This window comes from Crinia signifera, chromosome 3 (assembly GCF_055691185.1).
Source record: "Crinia signifera chromosome 3, ASM5569118v1, whole genome shotgun sequence".
Taxonomy (NCBI): Eukaryota; Metazoa; Chordata; class Amphibia; order Anura; family Myobatrachidae; genus Crinia; species Crinia signifera.
The window spans coordinates 131558519-131579088 of record NC_139219.1 but is presented as its reverse complement, the minus strand read 5'-3'; the positions used below and the strand labels follow the sequence as shown (position 1 = coordinate 131579088).

General features: G+C 46.3%; 1 protein-coding gene across 2 annotated transcripts in view; it reads right to left on the bottom strand.

The window, feature by feature from the left end:
* Positions 1 to 18894, bottom strand: part of TAB2 (TGF-beta activated kinase 1 (MAP3K7) binding protein 2) — a 62855-nt gene extending 43961 nt beyond the window's left edge. For both annotated transcript variants that reach the window (XM_083176519.1, XM_083176521.1), the window contains exon 1: positions 18382 to 18894. The gene's annotated coding sequence lies outside the window, so the exon portion shown is untranslated. The remainder of the gene's footprint in view (positions 1 to 18381) is intronic.
* Positions 18895 to 20570: the final 1676 nt, after the last annotated feature.

The following is a 20570-nucleotide window of genomic DNA, read 5'->3' as shown; positions in this document are numbered from 1 at the left end:
AATTTTGCGCTGTATATACAAGTATGTGGTGCTTGGGAGCATTGCGCTCAGTAACACTTCTGTTAATACATATAATGTACAGCAGGCATGTCCAAACTATGGCCCTCCAGCTGTTGCGAAACTATACATCCCAGCATGACTTGCCATGCTTTTAGCATTACCTAATAGCAAAACTGTGGCAAGGCATTATGGGAGTTGTAGTTTCACAACAGCTGGAGGGCCATAGTTTGGACATGCCTGATGTACAGGAAGTAGTTAGAACGCTACACTGATTAAAGGTCTATATTTTGAAAAACAAAAACCTAATATAAACAATTCAGCAAAACTCACTACTACTTATAAATTCTGAAGGAACACAGTCAGGTAGTGTTCATGCTAGAGGCTGTTTTGGCAGAGTGTCAGGCCATACCAGATTGCGTAAAGGGCAAAATGTGCCTTGCCTCTTCAGCAGGGTGCTGCTAAAACATTAAATAAAGAGCTTGTGGGAAGGTCAGCATCTCCAAAGGAGCAGCATATTGTCGTCGTAGTGTGTATTGTGTACTTTCAATTGCATTCTCTGGTGGGCCATCAGCAACATTGTTACATCTGATGTTCTGAACGTCAGATGTGATGACCCTGCAGAAGACAGCATGTTCGTGGATGCAACCACTGAACTGTTTTAAGTGCCAGATTCAATTGTTGCTGCCCACTGGCGATATTTCATTGCTTTGACTGACGGGCTATCATTTCAGCTTTCTACCACCTGGGGTTTTTAACTGAAATGTGCTAAAAGTCACCCGTTTCATAGAAACATAGAATTTGACGGCAGATAAGAACCATTTGGCCCATCTAGTCTGCCCCTTTTTTTACCCTTCAGGTAAACTCAACCCTTTTTAATCCTTATTTCTTTGTAAGGATATTCATATGCCTATCCCAAGCATGTTTAAATTGTTCTACTGTCTTAGCCTCTACCACCTCTGATGGGAGGCTATTCCACTTATCCACTACCCTTTCTGTGAAGTAATTCTTTCTAACATTTCCCCTGAACCTCCCTCCCTCCAGTTTCAGTACATGTCCTCGTGTTTTATTACTTGTTTTCCTTTGAAGAAAATTTCCCACCTGTACTATGTTAAAACCCTTGATATATTCACCACTGAAACTGGACTATTAGCGTTGTGCCCATAAAGTTAGCTGCGCACATTGGCTAAACTCGACCATAATAACAGTTATAAATACGATCAATTAAATATTGCCACGTAATCTCCAGTCACTTTAGCCTTTAAGTGTAAAGGTGACCGATCTATCTTTATATCTCATTGTAATGTGTACCCGGCCAAACACCTTAAAAGCAGCATTAAGATTTTGAAATCTAGCATGCTTTATTTCTCACGTTATAAAGCATTGCTAGCATAAGGTATTGGTGAAGGTGTCACTACATCAGTAAACATCAGTTTTAATGACTTGGTGGGATGATTTTCTGTTAAAAAAAAAAAAAAAATGGGAACATATCCCGAAAATGACATCCACTATACAGAGACCAAAATTCACAAGGTAATATAATACACCGTTGTTTCTCTGCTAGATGAATAAAACAGAGTCCCAAGTTTTTAGAAATGTTCTTCAGATATATCCAGTACAGACCAATTGAACAATAAAAATCTTTTTGTGGCTATTGAATGAAAATCTTATTATTCATCCTTTAATATTTGAAAGTTAAAATTAGATTTATAAAATGCCTTTACTTTGAATAGAATCACAATAGTAATAATAAAAGTCCACACACAAGGCATCCGACAGTATAATTAAATAAGTGACTTTCAGGGTAGGAATTGAAGTGATACAAGGTCATTACATGCGACCCGTTTAAAAGTACACACCAGAACGATCATGATCGTGAGACAATCGTTTGATGGTGGCACGATCTGTATGGTGGACACGATATGTACTCAGCAGAAGGGATCTTTTGACAAAGCCTGACTGCAGCAGGTAGGATCTCCAAAACGACTGGTGTGGACGCGAGTCGGATTGAAATCGGATCTAAAACATGCCCAATTTCCATGCAGTCGGTCAAAATCGCATAGAAATTGACGGGATTGAGGCTAAATTGTTCTGGTGTGTAACCAGCATTAGTTTCCAGGGACCAGCTGAGTTGGTGCATACAAATTGCTAGGTGTGTGATGCAGTCAGTATCCTATTGGACTGTATTCTGACAGCTGGCATCCTGACCTTTGGACTGGCCGACATACCGTATATTGCAGATCAGTCAGCAAGTGTAACAGCAATACGCGAACAACGTCATTCACAAACATATTGCGTCGGCTGTGTAGTGGACACCCGCACACCAGCTGCAAAAGCCAGCCGGGAATGAGGTCACAAATGGGTGGGTACAGATAGATCTTTAGGTGTGTACCCAACATTAGACTTAACATCTACAGGTGTATAAGACAATTTTTTATTTTCATTTCAAATTTATCTAATTGATAACCTGCCAGACATTCAAGCTAGGTGCACACTACTGTATGTGTGTTGATAGTTTGCGCACCAGTGTTTATTTCAATAGTGAATATGTTGACCACTCTCGATCGTCAGGCAGAACGCCGACATGGTCAAAAGGCCGACATGAGTTTTTCCATGTTATGTATGTCAATGTCGACATTGGACACCGTATTTATGTACCACATCTACTCTCCATGCTTCGGGCATGTGCCTTGCTGTGCTCAGTACACTATTATACTCTCCCTCTATGCCTGTTGTGATGGTAAAGTCAGTGTAAAATATATATATATATATATATATATATATATATATATATATATATATATATATATATATATATATATATATATATATATATATATATATATATATATATATATATATATATATATATAATATATATATATATATATATATATATATATATCTCATGAAAAACTCATGTCGACCTAATGCATGTTAAAGTTTTTCATGCGTCTGCCTTTTTCCAGAAGACCAATAGTGGTTGACCTTTGGACTCTCAACCTAGACACAGTCAACCTACTGACCGCATGCCACAATATATACTAACTGTGCTGACCAATTTATGGCTTCATTAGCAAACACATCAGATTGGACCCAGATATTAGATTAGGGGGTAGATTTATTAAGCTTCATCTTAACATCAATTTGGGGCTGACAGATTCATTTTTTACATACATTTTTAAATGTTAGAACATGCGTGTTCTAGTTCTGGTAGCACAACATTAAGAATGATTTTAAAATTAATCAACATCGACTTTAGTAAATATACCCCTAGGAGCCAATGAGCAGACTTGTCTGTAAAACGCCAATTTAAAATATCCAAGCAAAAACTCCAAGTAAAACCAAAGATATTTAGAGAAATGGATCATTCATATAAAAATTATAATTGTGTGTATGCAGAAAATCGGATATTCTCTGGATTGTTTCAGCGTTCAGGTCAATATAAACTACATTATAATCTATGGAACAAAAGGCTCCTGGTGCCTCTTTTTAATCATAGGTGCTAGTCTTTACAAAGCCCCTGGGTTCAATAAGAGATTTTTCGGTACTTATATGTTAGTTGGGCGCCCACTATAGTTACTACGCTCATACCCCCACTATCCATGTCGGCATGGAGTTGATTTTATATAGTGTGGCGAGCGCAGTGAGCCACCGCAGCGAGCCCCACGAGTGGAAACGGAAAACTAAGCAAATAGCTTAGTGGGCGCCCAACTAACATATAAGTACCGATTTTTCTGCTAACAACTGAATTTAATGAATCAGAAAAAAAGTCTAATAAAAAAAAAAAAAAAACGTACATTATTTATAAATATTTGCATTATAAGCAGGAAACCCATCAGCATAGGAAGAATTGCATTATTTTTGATGGAACAACTATTTTCTCTAGACCCAAAGTATGCTGCCTTGGTGTTCTTCTTAATTACACCCTATCGATTAAATGCCTTTCTCCACCTTCCTAAGTATCAGTGGCTTCCATCATCTGAGGAAGCCGTTGATACTTAGGAAGGCGGAGAAATGCACTTCCTTTTCCCTGGAAAGGTGCTATAAAAAGGTAGTACTACCCCAAGAGAAAAAAAAAAAAAGTGAACTGGGGAGAGTGAGTCCTGCACCTAAAAGCCGATAAGAAATCCATTAACCCCTTGAGTGGTGGTTTTGCTGGGGCAGGACAAACCTACCAAGGCAGGTTTGTCCTGCCCCAGCAAAACCCACCACAGATCATTAGGAGCCCCCGCCCTTCCCCTGACCTTCGATCCAGCGTTAGTACGCTGGAGCTCCACAGCCAGCGCTGCCCCATCCGCCTGTCAATCATCACACAGGCGGCAGGCTCGGGGATGTTTCGCGACAGCTCGGGAGGACTCGGACACCTGAGTTCTCCCAAGTCCCCCCGAGTCGCCCTGAACATCCCCGAGCCTGCAGCCTACGTCACTGCTGCAATAGGACAGGTGGCTGGCGGCTAGAGGTTGAGGGAGCGGCAGGGGTTAGAAGAGCTCCGGCGTACGATCACCGGAGCACAGGTGATTGGGGGAGCTCGGGGGTGTGATGGGGCTCAAGAGGTGGTGCACACCTATTTCATATTTGTGGTATAGGGAGGGTTAGGGACACCTACCTGCCACTGGTGACACTTCACCACTTCCCATGACCCACCAATGACTTTTCATCCATCACACCACCCAAGCTGAACTACCTGTTCTTCTTCATCCGGATTCTTGCCTCATTTACTTTCACTGTTGGACATACTCACTCTCTCTCTCCCCCCCCCCCCCCCCCCCCTTTTTGCATTGATTTTTTTTTTTTTGTTCATTTGTTTATTTGTTGTTGTTGTTGTTTTTTTTTTTTGATTGCCTGTTCGCATCATTAGGTTGTTGCACATTCGGTTGCTACACACCCTGTTTGGTGCGGACACATTATATGTTCATTCTCACTGGGTTACCCATACCCGTACTGTCCATAGCGTGTATTAGTAATAAAAATCCTACTATTTTACCCACCATACCCAGACTACTGCACATCTTTTGTCTTTAGCGCAGGACTCCATAAAGTTTTTCTTTCCACATACCTTCTGGAGGGCGGCCTCCCTCCAGTTTTGGAGACCAGCAGCTTGCACATATCACATATAGAGAGCGCCATCCCTCCACCCGTATTTCCATATTTGTGGCATGCCTGGAAATTTTCCGGGACAGCCCGCTGTGGCAGCGCAGCTGTGCCTGAAAAATTTTCGGGCATACCACCCAAGGGGTTAAGGCATACAGCACTGATGCCCAGCATGTGAATGGATCACTCTAGTGACAAGACTTGGAAAAGCAGATACAGGCACCATCTAGGAGTACTTACTACTGGGGATACTACCACTAATGTCCCTCCAAACAAAAACAAGATGAACTACTGAAAATTTCTATAACATCCATTATATAGAAATTGTTGAAATACAATTCTGTAGAAAGAACATCCTCCATCGACTAATCCTAGTTACTGCCTTAGACTAAGCACAAGAGTGATGGACATGAGCTATACCAAGCCTCATACATTTTGCATTTTTATATGGGAATTAATTTGATTATTGCATACAATATGGGAGATTGTGTGCGTTTTTTATGTGGATAATTATCTTTCTCTTTTTTATTAAAAAAGCTAATTTTATTAAATAGCCGTGGTTCTATTTATCTCAGAAGCGCTTTATATTCTCACTAGCTTAGCTAGTGAAAAAAGGTACTACGAGTGGAGTGGAATTGCGAGGTTAGGAATCGGGTCCCTCCGTGTCTGGCCGCTGGCTGTGTACCGTCTCCAAGGTTCCCGCTAACAATGCAGAATTAGGGTTGCTGCTTCCTCTGCCCATGTTAGAGAGGGGCAGGTGAACGCCGATGTCTGAGGGCAAAGCGGGTAGCTCCCATTGGATTGCTGGTCGGGAAAAAGCATACAGAACTAGAACAGATGCAACGTGGTCCATCTACACATCTAAAAATTGCATTGTAAATAAAGCTGGCTACACACTACGATTTTTTTCCAATCAGCCTGCTTGGAATGAAAATCTGGTAATTTCTGGGAGCAAATGACAATTAACAGTTTGCTCCTAAACATGGAAAACAGACAAAAACAGTCAGACTCATTTGTTAAAGCCTTTTGATTTATGCCAATGCTTTTGTCCATATTCCAGCTTTTGGGAGCATAGTTCATTGTAATTTGTTCCCAGACATTACCAGATTTTCATTCCAACCAGTCATATTGGAAAGATAGGTACTCTTTACCTAGATGGGCGACCGCGATTGAAATCGCGGGCGTCGGGGGTAAAAATCGCGGTCATCGCGGGTACATAAAAATCTGCGACCCGCGATGACCGCGATTTTCCCATAGGGAACAATGTTAAAAAGGTTGATTGATCGCGATTTGCGAATGCCCGCGATTTGGCCATAGGAATCAATGTTAAATGGGCTACAGAGCCCAAATAGCCACAATTAACCCTTAAATGTCCCCCCAAATTTTTAACGCCACCCCACGATCCACGCCAACCCGAAGCGTGGCGAGCGCAGCGAGCCCGCGAGGGGCGGCGGTACGCGTCCTCCGACCTTTTCATGCCCTACTATCCACTAGGGCGTGGAGTGAGAATAGAATAGTGTGGCGAGCGCAGCGAGCCCCGCGAGGGGACGCGGATACCTTCACAGGTAGACGCGTCCCCTCGCGGGCTTCACAGGTGTCCGCGTCGCCACGGACACCTGTGAAGCCCGCGAGGGGACGCGTATAACTGTGAAGGTATCCGCGTGCGCTCGCCTCGCTACGCTCGCCACACTATTCTATTCTCACTCCACGCCCTAGTGGATAGTAGGGCATGAAAAGGTCGGAGGACGCGTACCGCCGCCGCTCGCCATGCTTCGGGTTGGCGTTAAAAATTTGGGGGGACATTTAAGGGTTAATTGTGCTTATTTGGCCTCTGTGGCCCATTTAACATTGATTCCTATGGCCAAATCGGGTCCATTGAGGCATTTAACAGTCAAATCGTGTCCATCGGGCCTTTTAACATTGATTCCTATGGCAAATCGGGAGCATCGCGTCGCGGGCATCGCGGGTACATTTATGGCCGGCCGCGACGCGACCGACACGATTTCCATGTTTAACATGGGTTTCAATGGGAAATCGCGGGCATCGCGTCGCGGCCAGACATAAATGTACCCGCGATCACCACGACGGGCGCCCATCTAAGTAAAGAGTACCGAAAGATAATCTTATAGTGTGTACCCAGTTTAAGAATAAGCAGCCAGTATTTACCCTACAATATGCATGTCCAAACTATGGCCCTCCAGCTGTTGTGAAACTACACATCCCAGCATGCCTTGCCAGTTTTAGCATTCCTATAGTTTGGACATGCCTGCCCTACACATAAATGACTCACCCAAATCCAACTATCTCTGCCCCACCTGCAGTGCAGCATGGTTTTGCCCATTTGCAAAAATTGTAGCTCTGCTAACAAATCTGAATAAGGCCCACAGTCCTGCCGTTTCCACCCAAAAAATATTTACAGGATCAGACCCTCTCACCCAAGATGCTACAAATTACCTAATCCACTCACTAGTCATCTCCAGACTGTACTACTGTAATCTCCTCCTAGCTGACTTCCCTGAGAAACACCTCTCCAGTCCAATCTATCCCCAATGCTGCTGCCTACATCAGGCATTCCCAACCACGGTCCTCAAGGCACACCAACAGTGCAGGTTTTAGTGATATCCAGGCTTCAGCACAAATGGTTCAATCAGAAACACTAAGGGGCAGATTTATTAAGCTTGGAGAAGAGATAAACTGGAGATAAAGCGGAGAAAAGGTAAAAGGAGATAAAGCACCAGCCAATCAACTCCCAACTGTCTTTTTCAAACACAGCTGATTGGCTGTGCTTTATCTCCAGTTTATCTCTTCTCCAAGCTTAATAAATCTGCCCCTAAAGTACTAATTAAGTCACCTGTGCTCAAGCCTGGATATCACTAAAACCTGCACTGTGAAGCTGTGTACACATGAGGGCGATAGGGGCTGAAATCGCTGGAAATATGGTCACTGGCGACCATATTGCCAGTGATTGGAGTGCACACCAGCGATAAATCGCCAGGTGCGCGCTCCCGTTTTTAGCCCCCTTATGATCGCTGGTCGCAGGAGCTTGCTCCTGCGACCAGCTGATTACCTCTGCTGCCCCCCCCCCCCCGGCAGAGGTTCCCTTTCATCAGCGACCATCTCTGGTCGCTGATGAAAAGGATAAACTGAGCAATATATTGCTCAGTCATATATTGCTAGCAATATTTGGCTGAGCAATATATCTCCCCCGTGTGTACGGGGCTTTAGTGTGCCTTGAGGACCATGGTTGGGAATGCCTGGCCTACATCCTACCATTCCTGACCCCAAGATTTTGGCTGTTGTGCTCCTTCTCTAGAATTTTCTACCCCTCCTGATCAGACTCTCCACACCCACCTCTTCACTACAACCATCTCTCACACTAACCTTCTGTTTATGCTCACTTCTACCCCTTCTGTGTTACTCATGTCAGCTCCTCCTCTTTAAAAAAAGAAAGCTCTCATGATTGGGAAACATTTTTAGCAAAATAAAAAGACATTTGACACTAGCAGCGTTACATGGGAGCAGACATGCCAGAAAGCGCTGTTTGGCTGCACTGTAACAAAGATGTATGAGGACACATCTGTTATATATGTGGGAGCTGTAGGACTCTCGGAACTTAAATAAACCTAACTAGAGCTCATGGCTAATCAGTGTTGTGTATTTAAAAAAAGAGGATTTTGGTACTTACCGATAAATCAATTTCTCTGAATCAGCAGGTGACACTGGAAATCACATTGGGGTTTAGAGTTGGGAATGCTGGGAGCTAGGCACTACTAATTTGATTAGGGAAGGCTGGCTCCTCCCCTCTAAGACCCATCAGCCCCCAGTTAGGAAATTGTCCTACTAGAGGAGATGGTAACAGTAACTAGTTCACTGAGATAACAAACATTCATCAAATCATACTTAAAAAACGAAAACCGAACTTGCACGAAAGAACACAAAAGGCAGGAAAAACTCCAGAGCTGGGAGGGCATCCAGTGTCACCTGCTGATTCAGAGAAATGGATTTATCGGTAAGTACCAAAATCCTATTTTCTCTTTCATGCAGCAGGTGACACTGGAAATCACATTGGGGAGGTTCCAAAGACCATGCCCCGGGTGGGAGAGCTCTGTGGATCCTGCAACACAAGATGGCCAAAAGGTCATAGAGGAAGAAGCAAAAGTATCAAATTGGTAAAAGCGAACAAAAAAAAGTGTTCACTGATGACCACGTGGCTCCTCTGAGCGGCCCAAGATGTACTCACAGATCTAGTGGAATGCGCCTTCAAGGTTGATGATGGCGTCTTCCCCTCCTGCACATACGCCTGTGCGATGGTCAGACGTATCCACCTAGCCAAAGTCTGTTTCGACGCAGGCCATCCTCTGCGGAATGCGTCATAAAGAACAAAGAGACAATGTGACTTTCTGATAGATGATGTCCTTGACACATAAATCCTGAGAGCCCGAACAACATCCAATGTAGACTGAGAAGGAGAATCACTCCGAAAAGCTGGAACCACGATGGGCTGATTCACGTGGTATTTTGACACCACCTTCGGAAGAAAAGACGGATGTGTCCACAACTCCACTCTATCCACATGGAAGATAAGATACAAGATAAGGCGCTGAGCTCAGACACTCGGCGGGCTGATGCTAAAGCCAGCAGTAGCACTGTCTTCCAAAATGAGGAACTTCAAAAGGTACCTCCTCTAGAGGCTCAAATGTCCTGGACCGGAGAAAAGATAGGACTAAGGCTAGGTCCCAAGGAGGTGTCGGCGGGACAAACGGAGGCTGAACCCGTACTACCCCCTGTAGGAAAGTCTGGATCTCTGGGATGACCGCTACCTTCCTCTGAAAAAGAATGGATAGCGCTGAGATCTGCACCTTCAGAGATCCAAACGCAGACCAGCGTCCAAGCCCCTTTGGAGGAATAACAACATCCTGGGCAACTTAAAAGTTCTGAAAGGCCATCACTGAGATCTACACCAGTCTGCATAGGCACGCCAAATGCGATGATAGTGAGCCGCCGAGGATGGTTTACGAGCCCTTAACATCGTCGGGATGACTGAACCTGGAATTCCCCTTGCTCTTAAAACTTTGGTCTCAAGAGCCACGCCGTCAAATGGAGGGACGACAACTTCTGATGGTGGAACGGACCCTGTTGTAGAAGGTCGTGTCGATGAGGAAGAGGAAAAGTTTCGTCCGCCAAAAGTTGCTGAATGTCGGAGAACCAACTTCTGCGCGGCAAAAATAGGGCAATTAGAATTGCCTGGACGGATTCTCTTTTCAACCTTTTTAGAACCTGACCCAGAAGTGGAAGAGGAGGAAACAGGTACATGAAGCTGAATGTCCACGGAATTGCTAGGGCATCGGTCTCTATGGCGTGTGGATCCCTTGTCCTTGCCACATCTCGGAAGCTGATGATTTTTTCGAGATGCCATCAGATCTACCTCGGGAGTTCCCCAGCGATCTGTGAGCTCCAGAAACACCTCGGGATGTAGTGTCCACTCTCCTGGATGGAGATCCTCTCTGCTGAGAAAGTCTGCCTCCAGGTTTTTGACTCCTGGAATGAACACGGCGGTGAGAATCACCTGCCTGCTCTCTGCCCACTGTAGAATCTTGGATACCTCTGCCATGGCCATCCTGCTTCTCGTGCCCCCCTGACGGTTCACATAGGCAACCGCTGTGGTGTCGCTTCTGGCCAGCGGGCGAGAAAACAAGATGTGCATGAAACGGCGGCAGCTAAGGGAGGAGGCTTGTAAGGGAAAATCACTTACCCCTAGGCTACTACCGCTTGAGTGGCTGGCAGTCCCTTTGCAGAGTAGGGCTGGCAGGAGCACAAACGTCTGGGCAGGCACCTTTTGGGAGGCCCTGACCAACAGCCTAGTCCATGAACCAGGGGCGCAGAAGACCCGGACCCAAGTTTTCAAATAAGCACGGAAGGGCTCTGTATTCTCTTTAAGAGATAGTATTCTGCAGAGGCAGACTTCTATAGAAAATGAACAACCTGCAGGAGCAGGTAGAAAGGTGACCAGCTCCCTGGGCACAATTTTCTAACTGGGGGCTGATGGGTCTTAGAGGGGAGGAGCCAGCCTTCCCTAATCGAATTAGTAGTGCCTAGCTCCCAGCATTCCCAACTCTAAACCGCAATGTGATTTCCAGTGTCACCTGCTGCATGATAGAGAAATGAACACATTTTTAAAAACTGGTACACCAATGTATTCACACACAGACATTGCTCCATATGTACACCCTATAGCAATGGCGATGCGCTGTCCTGCGCATCGCAAGCAGGGAAAGAAAGTGCATGCAAGGTCTATCCAACTTAGATCGCAGTGCTTTGCCTATAAGCATAGGCAAAACAATGCTCAGAACAGATCGCTCAGCACACACAGCAAGGGCATTGCTCAGCACTGGCCTTTAAGTCGCCCCGTGTGTATGGGGCTTTATCAAATCAATATAGGAGGCTTCTGCAATGACAGGTCAATACTAAGGGCAGTATTCAATGAGAATACTCGGCATGTGCAGCAAATACTGTTTAGGATTCACTGCACAGTCGCCGTGTTCCGAAGGGCTGGAGCATTCGCTGCCAGTCCTCCATGTTGCCCTATTCAATGCCGCAGAGGCTTGCTGCCCCCGACGGTGATTCATAATACCTGCGACCAGTGAACAGCATTCACTGTTCGCGGTCAGCGAATAGTGCACGTTGAATAGGGTGAATCACTTTTTCAGTAAAAAGATTCACCTTAGAGCACAAAAATAGCACACATTCGCCGTAGAACATGGCGAATCCGCCTCATTGAATACTGCCCTAAGATGATGGATCAATTAGATTTTTAGTCTGTGCTGTCTCCTAGTGTATATTCCAAATGATATTGAGAACAGCCGGTTGCATCCAACACTTCATTGAAATACACAAAAGGGCTAGAGTTAAGCAATTTGTGTGCAACCATGCAAACTAACTAAGCCTCCTTCCCAAGGTCAATAACTACTTTGTTTTCTACAATACAAAGACATATTGCAAAGAATAAATACTGTAATCACAGGTGTGCACTCTTTAGAGTACGAGATCAGGCCAATGTTTGTGTGTTGCTAGGTTGGAAATTATTTTTACATGAACAAATGTTTTATTTTTCCTTAAATCAAGGTTGGTTGGCATGGTATTTCCGAAAAGAAAACAAAAATGGATAATAGCAGTAGAACATGAAATAAAAAATGTAATCTAGCTTGATCACTACTAGCAAACTATGGGCAGGCAGCTGAAACATAAAATACTGTGAAATTTGAGGTTTAACATGTTTTAAAAACACAGATTTACCAAGATAAATTCCTGATTTACTGCTGCTTCTTTGTATTAAAAAAAATTCTTAATACCTGCAGAAGGATAACACTGAAGGTGCCCACACACTAGAAAGGAAAATAGAAAATAGATTTCAGGTAAGCGCACATTTTACCAAAGATTTATATTAAGATCCGATGTGCGTTCCTATGGATCTTTTGCTAAATCTGCAGATCAGTAAAAATCGTCCGATAGGCAAAAAAAAAAAAACGTTCTAGTGTCTGTGCACCTAGACTTTAAAGCACCGTCTGCAGTTTATAAGCCAACTGGATTCCATTGGTTTCCCCAAGTAGAATTACCTATCCACCACTGGCTGTAGATGTCTATGTGACCACATCTACCCCACCACAGAGTACAGCTCCCCCAATTGCTGCCTCCACCATTGTTCTTCCAATATGCAGAGTTCAACACAGTGTACACATTTGTTATAAAAGAGTTTGATAACATCTGGGTCATCCAACCAGTCAATGCACATCCAACCAGTCAATGCACAATCAGGGCCTGGATAATACATCTACCACAGAGTCCCATAATTTATATTCAGGGGTCACTTTAGAACAGGCATGTCCAAACGATGGCCAGCTGTTGGGAAACTACAAGTCCCATCATGCCTTGCCTCAGTTTTGCTGTTAGCAAGTAGAACTATGGCAAGGCATGATGGTATGTGTAGTTTCAGCTGGAGGGCCACAGTTTGGACATGCCTGCTTTAGAAGCTAAAAGCTTCTACATATATAATCAGTGCTCCTTCTAGGAACAGGGGTGGGCAGGGCGCCGCTGCACAAGGGTAGCATCAGGGGGGCGGACCGGGCCGATGCCACTGTTCTGGGCGGTCCCGAGCCACTGATGTCATAAAAGGGGTATGCCCGGGCCGCACCGTGAAGAAAATGGGCGGGCCCGGCCAGCCGCCCCGAAGGCTCTGCACTGGCAGGGAAGCACCGTGCATCACTATCTACTGTGGCGCCAGGCTTCCCCGGTACCATCAGAGGAGTAGGGGGCAGGCTGTTTTAGTGGGGCACTGCCAGAGGGGCACAAGGGCGCAGTGCCCCGCTAAAACAGCCTAGCAGGAACACTATATAAAAGCCCTAGTAATGCCTATTGCCAGTATCTGGAAATGGAAGCCAGAACCAGGTATCCAATGTGCATGCAGCAGCCAACTGAGTGGTCTGGCAAGCAGCAAGACTTTTCTTATAACTGTCATCAGTGTCGCTGAAAACAGCACCAGCTGGTCTGATTACTTTGATAAATAAACTTAGAAAGGTTTTTCTCTCTTTTGCAAAACTTTATTTTGGAGGCGTGTTTATAAACTGGTCCTTAACATATTTCATTATAAAAGACTATTCACATAGTGGTCTGGGTTTGAATTCCAAGAACGGGAGCAGGGGTCATTTTATTCAGTGCATTTCTGTTCTTGGGGCCTGATTCAGAACTGGTTGCTGAGCTGTATATATTCGGAGACCAGTGATCAGGTAAACGCCACTACATGCCACCCTGCCCGTCCGAAAATCCTGCCCTTATACACAGCTATGATTTTATTTGCAGCCGTGCACGTAGGGAGAAATCCATTCACCTGTGCAAGCAATGCATACGTTGCCACTGTAACAAAATATACATTGGTGGGCGGTGGTGGTAACGCATACATTGGTGGCCTGCGCCAAACAGATTGCTGTCAGAGAACCGCCTGCATTATGTATAGCCCATGTTACTATTCATTTGTATTATTTATAAACATGCTTTGATACAATCAGCAAGTGACAAAATATACTGTAAAGCCCTGTACACCTGGTGAGATATCGGCTAATGTCCAATTTTGACTAAGCAATTTTGTGAGAGATTTAGCAAGATGCACTGGAGATTGTCTAAGTAATTATAGTCTACGATCTAGTCAAAATTGCCTTGCCTGCACAGTCTATTTATGCTAAGCATTTTATGCTAGACAATTTTGACTAAGCAGGAGAAAAACTGGGAGATTTTGGCTAAAGCTGTGTACACACAGTGCAATATCGCTGGCAATATAGTTGCTGAGCAACCATATTGCCAGCGATTTGTTTGCGCTGCAGCGATAAATCGCCGGGTGCACGATCCCGTGTTCAGCCTCCTAATGGTCGCAGGAGCTGTTTCTCTCGATTTCACCGGATCGGGGAGGCTGGGGATACGGAGAGGCGTCGGGAGAAGCAGGAAGGGGAACTGGGCGAATTTAAAAGAAAAAAAAAAAAAACATACAAATGACTGGGCAGCAAATGGTTGGCTGAGAGCTCTCTCATCCAATCAGCGGCGCCCATATGGGAGGCTGCTGATTGGCTAAGAGAGCTCTCAGCCAATCAGTGGCCTCATTTATTTGTATGGGGTTTTTTTTGGGCTGCTCAACTCCCCCTGCCCGGCTCCCCCCCCCCCCCTGTCCCCGGGTGCTGCGGGAGGAGGGGGGTCCCTGCGGCTACAGATGGGGTACCTGTCAGCGGCCAGCCTGACACGGCGCTGCCACTGCTGTATCTCCCCCGCTGCTGTATCTCTTGCGGCGGATGGCGGTGTCGGCGGTCCCTCGGCGGTCAGTGTCGGCGGTCCCTCTGGCGCAGGGGAAAAGACCCTATGATTGCCGGCGCTGCTGTATCTCCCCCGGCGGCCGGTCCTTGCGGCGGATGGACAGTCAGTGTCGGCGGTCCCTCTGGCGCAGGGGAAATAGTACTATTTCCCCTGCGCCAGAGGGACCGCCGACACTGACTGTCCATCCGCCGCAAGGACCGGCCGCCGGGGGGAGATACAGCAGCGGCAGCGCCGGCAATCATAGGGTCTTTTCCCCTGCGCCAGAGGGACCGCCGAGGGACCGCCGACACTGACCGCCGACACCGTCACCGCCACGCTATTTAAAATCAATTCCATGCCAACATGGATAGTGGGGGTATGAACTATCCATGTTGGCATGGAGTTAAGTTACTTTTTTTGACATATTTCGTGGCGAGCGTAGAACCCGGAAGTAGCACGGCGCCATGAAACTACAGAAGTACCCTCACCTCTTCAGGTAAGCCTATCATATTTAAATTCTACAGTACATGCATAACCCTCTGAGGCACTTATGTATTATATAGCTTCCCTTCTGGACTTGTAACTTGGTGGGACTGCTATGCGATTACTGATGCCTGTCCCTTGCATTTCCCTCCTATATCCCTATAGATTGTAAGCTTGCAGCAGGGTTCTCCTACCTCCAAGTCTGTCTGTTACCCAGTTTGTTTTATCACTGTCTACCATTGTAAAGCTCAACGGAATCTGCTGCGCTATATAAGAAACGGTAAATAAATAAATAAATAAATAAATGACGCAACAGTGTTTAACACAGAAAGCCACTGGAGTTCACTAAAAAGTTCCTATATCTCTATATTAATTTTAAATGATTACAGACTTCCCAGATTCTGTGAAAAAAAAAAGGGAAGAGGTTTATGACAACTACAGCAACGTCTTCCAGGTTACCTAGCTGGTGCACAGCTGTAGTCATTACTAAAGGCCCCCATACACTATGCGATTTGGGCACGATTTCACTCGGATGAATCGGGCCGTGAAATCGGCCCAAATCGCACTTGCAGACACCCCGTCCGATCCGATGCGCGGTCCCGTGCGCATCGGATCGGGGTTGGGAGGTCGGACGGGCTGCACATAAGATTTTCTTATGTGCAGCCCAACCCCGGAGCCGTGCGGGGGATGACAGCGGGCTGGGGATGCCGGCTATAGAGAGCCGAGCAGGGGGAGGTTGCATAGGGAGCCGGGCAGGAGGAGGGTGACAGCGGGAGCAGCACGCCGGGCAGGGAGGATGACGCTGGCTGCCGGGCAGTGGCGGGAGCCGGGAGGAACACACTAACTTGAAAAAAAAATCCCATACAGATGACTAGCAAGCCATTGATTGGCTGAGACCTCCCATTCTGTATGGGCTTTTTTTTTTCTTTCAAGTTATCTGTGTTCCTCCCGGCTCCCGCCACTGCCCGGCAGCCAGCGGCATCCTCCCTGCCCGGCGCGCTGCTCCCGCTGTCACCCTCCTCCTGCCCGGCTCCCTATGCAGCCTCCCCCTGCTCTCTATAGCCGGCATCCCCCGCCCATTGTCATCCCCCGCACGACTCCCTCCTCCTGCAGCTCCCCGGGGACCACATATGATAAATCCATGCGATTTATCATATGCAAACCTTGGCACATCAAGTGCCTAATCGTGTGTCCCCCTCCCAGGGAGCTGCAGGGTGAAATCAGGTCCGACTTGTCCTTGGGACAAGTCGGACTAATGTATGGGGGCCTTTACTGTCACATTTTAAAACATGCTGCATTCATTCCTACTATAGATCCACAGGTTGCCTGGAAAACATGCACCGTTGGTAGATCTTGAGGACAGGTTTGTCCACCCCTGGCCTACAGTTATGGATATTCAATGGTGTTAGTAACTTAAGCCACAGAAAAGACTTATAAGAGAACATTTAAGGTTTACTGTGGTCAAATCTCAATTACTTAAGGAACCATTATATTTTATTTTGAGTCTGATATTTTATTTATTAAGTTTCTTATATAGCGCAGCATATTCCGTTACACTTTACAAAGGAGGCCGTGATACAACAAACCGGGTATTTACAGACAGTTAAAATGTAGGAGGGCCCTGCTCGCAAGCTTACAATCTATAGGGATATAGGCATTGATACATAAGGATAGATACTGTATTCTTTATTGCATCGATTCCACCAGAATACAGGTATATCAATACACAATGTAAATGGAAAAACAATACTGGGTATCCTAGCACTAAATTAGTGCTGAACCACACAGCAGCCAGTGTAATACAATGTCAGCAAGTAGAACATCCAAGCACTATTATTAATAACAAATATGACCATACAGTTGAAAAGTATATACACTGAAAGAACGTTTTCTATATATATAAAACATCCAATCTGAATGACATTTCTGCCATATTCTGTACCATGAATATGCGTCTTTGTCCAGCATGTACACACAGTACAAATAGCAGGACTAAATATCACTAAGTGCATACACACTAAGCAATTTTCACCCATCCAAGCGATTTTTGTAGGGGTGGACGGCTTTCCATAGCAGGATGCTATGGAAATCTGTCCACCCCGCTGCTCATATGCTAGTAATACTAGTGGGAGCACACATTAGCTCTCATCGTCCACCCATTTGCATTGGCGGCTGTTGAGCTGAAAGAGTAAAAGTTGTAAGCTATATTACAAAAGCTATTAATAATTTTAGCCCTTCTGAACAATATTGAAAAGTAATATCTTTCAGTGTGTACGCTCAATATCATTAACAATGTGCACTCCTGGGTGTCATTGATGTGTCCGGCAGCTCAATTTTAAATTTAATTGACCGGGTGTACGGTGTGTGGACCCAAAAAAGTCACTACACTGTATTGTTAATGATATATCTTTAGCCTGGGAGTTCAAGAGAAATTGTTGACAAAATTGTCTTGTGCGTATGGGGCTCACAATAACAAAAACCTATACTGTATTACTGATAAAAATGCCTCCAGCACATGACAGACCTGTACAGGAATAGAATAAGCAGCTGATATAGTACAAAGTCACATCCAGGTGCTGCGCACAGGATTTCTAGCTCACACAACTAAATACACAAAATGTTTGCGAGACTTGGTACATATATTCAGAAGAGGAGACGAGTTATGGCTGCATATATAGGGAACATGAGAGCCAAACCCTCAAAACGCAGCATAATGTGGGCCCAGTGTGAACTCAGGCTGCACCAGAACACAGGACACAAACACTTGGACAGACAATAAGCACATTTAGAATAAATGTAGCGCTATCTGTTATCTGTTCCACAGCACAGCCGCAGCCGCACTCCCCCCGGCACTCAGGTGAGTGTGACACGGAGACCGGACTCACAGTGACAGCAGGCCTGGAGCCGGAGCCCCCCAACCAGGCCCGGGCCCATCTCTCTGGCCACCAGGCCCCACTCTCCCGTACTCAGCCTTACCTCTCAGCCTCCGCCTCCTCCGCCGCCAGCTCTGGCTAGGGGCCGGCGTGATTGCCGCGGCTCCCCTCCGTCAGTTCCCCCGATCCAGCCAACTCTGTCCCGCAGGAGGGGGACGAGCGCCGCTTCTGTTGCCCCGGCCCGGCAGTCCCACCGTCACCTCCCCGTCTCTGCGGCAGCGGCGCCCGCCCGGCCTTACGGTCCTGCCCGGCCCAGTCCAGTGCTCCCCGCCGGCGGAACCAAGGGCCCCTGACGTCAGAGCAGGGCCCGGAACGCAGCGGTCCCTCCTCTGGCAGCAGCGCTGCTGGCTGTGGGGCGCTGACTCCTCCGCTTCCAGGCAGGAGGCGAAACCAAAATACTGGCAACAGCAATAGCAGTAGGGCGAATATGGCGGCGAGATCCCGCGAGAGGATGATGGTGGTGGCGGCGGAGTCTCACTGTGGTGGTGACGCCGCGCTGCTGGGAGACTGCGCTGCTACCGCGGCGCTCCCGCTCCCCCTCCCGTTGCGGTGCGGCCGCCGTCGTGGGGGACATGGGCACGTTGGCCTCATGCAGAGTCAGAACCGGCGGGCACAGGCGGCAGTCAGACCCATAGGAAGCCCACAGGCAGCTGAAGCGGGGCATTCGTTTCAGCTAATTACAGTGGAGTCGTTCTAATCTAAATAGCTTAATTGGCCGTATATTCACAGACTGAGGAATCTAGTGTGTGCATTCTACACATAACTACTCTGTAATTCCCCCCTGCAGGAAGCATGCATGCTGCTGTCATGTGGTACAGTACAATCATTTATGTCTAGGTTTTATTTGTGCTTTAAAAGCCATTATTTACTTTACACAGCTGAGTTTATTTGTGTGAGTGAATCTTTTGGTACTTCCTCATCTTTTTGGCCACCACCCTTGGTCTACGACAGTGATTTTCAACCTTTTTACCTTGCGGCACACTAAATAAGACTTTAAAATTGCCAAGGCACACCCTAAGATCCCCACAGGGCAAAACACATTGGCCACCATAGGCGAATCTAGAATTATGGTAATGGGTGGTCCCAGATGTAGACATAACAGCAGGGGAACCTTTGCGCGGCGTAGCCGCGCGGCAAAAAGGTGGCGTGGCCTCATAGGAAGGAGGCGTGGCATCACAAAAAAGGGTGTGGTATTACACTTTAGACCATACACAGTAATGCCCATTACACATTTTAGCAAACTCCGTAATACCCATTACACATAAAGCCACACGCCGTAATGCCAATTACACATAAGGCCACACACCATAATGCCCATTACACATTGTGCCACACATCATGATGCCCATTACATACTATATAACAAACCGTAATGCCCATTACATATTTGCCACATAAGTGCTGCTTACCTACGTGCTCATTGCTAGGTGTTCTTGCTTGATGGCACCATAGTACCCATTACACATGATGCCGCACACCATAGTACCCATTACACATGATGCCGCACACCATAGTACCCATTACACATGATGCCGCACACCATAGTACCCATTACACATGATGCCGCACACCATAGTACCCATTACACATGATGCCGCACACCATAGTACCCATTACACATGATGCCGCACATGATTAAAGGGGGGGGGGCGGGCTGAGGTGAAAGCGTTGAGAAGAATTGGAGCGGAAACTGCAGGGGTGACAGTCATTGACAGCTGGGCAGAGAGCAGGGGGCTGCCCGGCTGTATTCAGAGCACTGCAGGTCACGGCTGTTTGAAATAATACCCCTTTCACAATAGAAAATGCAGGGATTTTCCCGGGAATATGTTCCCAGGATCATGCAGGGACATTCCCAGGCTGACCCCTTATACACCAGCCTAGTCCCTGCATTTTCTGGTATGAGGGGGAGAGACAACCACTCCCCTCTTCCTACCCACCTTTAACCAACCAGCTATATCTTCGGAACCAACTGACCCATTTACATGAGACCAGTATCATATTGAAGAACTTTTGAGTTGGCTTTGAATGATTTTGGTCCCGTGAAACTGGGCTGTTTAGTTCCAGAGAAATCTGCCCTCAAAAAACATAAATAGTCATGAAATTACATTTAAGAAATGAAAAAAAAAAACGGTTTAGCCTCAATATCCCTGGAACCAATTAACCCACATGGATCCAGCCTGGTATCAGATTGAAGGCCCAGCGATTTGGGTTCGACTGAGATCAACCTCGAGC